The following is a 2500-nucleotide window of genomic DNA, read 5'->3' as shown; positions in this document are numbered from 1 at the left end:
GGGTGAGGGGTGAGTGTGGGTTTGGGGGTGTAAGTGGGAGGTTGTCGGGAGTGAAGAGAGGGCGGGGGAGGGAAGGGGTGGCTGTTCTAGTGGGTGAGGAGATGGATGAACGTGTAGTGGAGTGGAAGGAGGTTTCCTCAAGGTTAATGTGGATGAAGGTGGGGCTGGGAGGGGAGGTGTGGGTCTTTGTGAGTGCATATGGGCCTGGCGGTGAGAGGAGCGTGGAAGAAAGGGAGGCCTTTTGGATAGATTTAAATGAGTGCATGGAGGGTTTAGGAAGAAATGTCAATGTAATAGTACTGGGAGACCTTAATGCTAGGGTAGGAAATGGTCCAATCGATGGAGTGGTTGGGAAGTGTGGAGTTCCAGGAAAGAATCGTAGTGGAGAGTTGATGGTGGAAATGTGTCTAGAAAGAGAGTTGATGATAGCAAATACAGTGTTTCGGAAGAAAGTTAAGCATAAGTGCACATGGGAGAGGGTGGTGGAGGGAAGGGTGGTAGATAGAGCGCTAATGGATTATGTAGTGGTAAATAGGATTATGATAGGAAGAGTTAAGGATGTACATGTGCTAAGGGGAGAGGGTGGGGGAATATCAGATCATTTTTTGGTGGAAGGTAAGCTGAGAGTGGAGGATAGATGGAGAAAGAGGAAAGGGACAAAAGGTAGGGAGGTTGTTAGAGTGAACTCCTTGAATGAAAAGGAAAAGGAGAAGGAGTACGAAAAGAAGCTGAAGGAGGAGTGGGAGGGAGTGGGGGATGGAGCGGAGATGGGTGTGGAGGAGGAATGGGGATGGTTCAAGGAGGGAGTCTTAAAGTGTGCAAGGATGGTGTGTGGAGCAGGAAGGACAGGGGGAAATAGAAGAAAGGGTAGTGAATGGTGGGATGAGGAAACAAAGAAGGTTGTAGAAGAGAAGAAGCGAGCATTCACAGATTGGTTACAAAAGAGGACGGGGGAGTCATATGAGACGTACAAAGAAAAGAAGAGAGAAGTGAAGCAAGGGGTGAAGGAGGCAAAGAGGAGAGCAGATGTGAAATGGGGTAGGAGTATGACAGAAAATTTTGAAAGTAATAAAAAGATGTTTTGGAAAGAAATAAAGAGAGGAAGAGGAGGCGAATCAAGTAGAGAAGAAAAGGTAAAAGGTGCAGATGGAGAGATGATAATGGAAGAGATGGCAGTAAGGGGAAGATGGGCAGAATATTTTAGGGAGTTGCTAAATGTGGGGGAGGATAGGGAGGGAAAGATAGCTGCAGTGGGAAATGCGAAGAAAATGAGAGTGATGAGTGAGGAGAATGGAGGAGAAATAAGGAAGGATGAGGTGAAGGCAGTTGTAAAGATGATGAAAGCAGGTAAGGCACCTGGTCTGGATGGATGCCATGCAGAATGTCTGAAAAAGGGAGGTTCAGTGATGGTGGACTGGTTGGTGAGGTTGTTTAATGTTTGCTGGAGAGAGGGTAGAGTGCCGGAGGACTGGAGAAGTGCCTCTGTAGTTCCTCTTTACAAGGGAGGAGGGGACAAGTGTGAATGTAGTAGTTTCAGAGGGATTGGCCTGTTAAGTGTAGTAGGGAAGGCTTATGGGAGGATCTTAATTGAGAGGATTAGGAGAGGAACAGAAGGAGTAATTGGTGAGGAACAGTGTGGATTTAGGACGGGTAGAGGTTGTGTAGATCAGATCTTTGTGGTAAGACAGATATGTGAGAAAGCTATAGGAAAGGGGAAGGATGTTTTTTGGGCTTTTATGGATCTGGAAAAGGCTTATGATAGGGTAGACAGAAAGGCACTGTGGGAGGTTATGCAGATTTATGGGATAGGAGGAAAGCTTTTGGGAGCTGTCAAGAGTTTTTATGAGAGTAGTAGAGCTTGTGTCAGGATTGGAAATGGAGAGAGTGAGTGGTTTGAGGTCAAGGTGGGACTTCGTCAGGGATGCGTTGTGTCGCCCTGGCTGTTCAACTTGTACATGGATATGGTGGTGCGAGAGGTGAATGCTAGGGTGGTGGGTCAGGGATTGGAGATGGTTAAAGAAAGTGGAGAAAGGTGGGAGGTGAGCCAGCTGTTGTTTGCGGACGACACTGCGCTTGTGGCAGGGTCAGAGGAGGGATTGAGGAGGTTGGTGGCAGAGTTTGGGAGAGTATGTGATAGAAGAAAGCTAAAGATAAATGTAGGTAAAAGTAAGGTGATGAGATGTACAAGGGGTGAAGGTGGCAGTAGACTGGAAGTGAACATTAAGGGAGAGCGACTGGATAGTTGGATAGTTTTGGATACTTGGGTGCAAGTGTAGCAGGAAAAGGTGGAGTGAAGGTGGAGGTAGAATGTAGATTGAGAGAAGCGAGTAAATGCCTTGGTGGATTAAAGAGTGTAATGAGGAATAGACATTTGGGAATGGATGCGAAGAGGAGACTGTATGAAGGAGTGATTGTGCCAACAGCACTGTATGGGGCAGAAACGTGGAACATAAGAGAAGAAGAGAGAAGGAGTTTGAATGTGTTTGAGATGAGGTGTCTG

Source organism: Oratosquilla oratoria, chromosome 41 (assembly GCF_046742065.1).
Source record: "Oratosquilla oratoria isolate Oo_2021 chromosome 41, ASM4674206v1, whole genome shotgun sequence".
NCBI classification, from domain to species: Eukaryota; Metazoa; Arthropoda; class Malacostraca; order Stomatopoda; family Squillidae; genus Oratosquilla; species Oratosquilla oratoria.
This window is presented reverse-complemented; position numbering follows the sequence as displayed.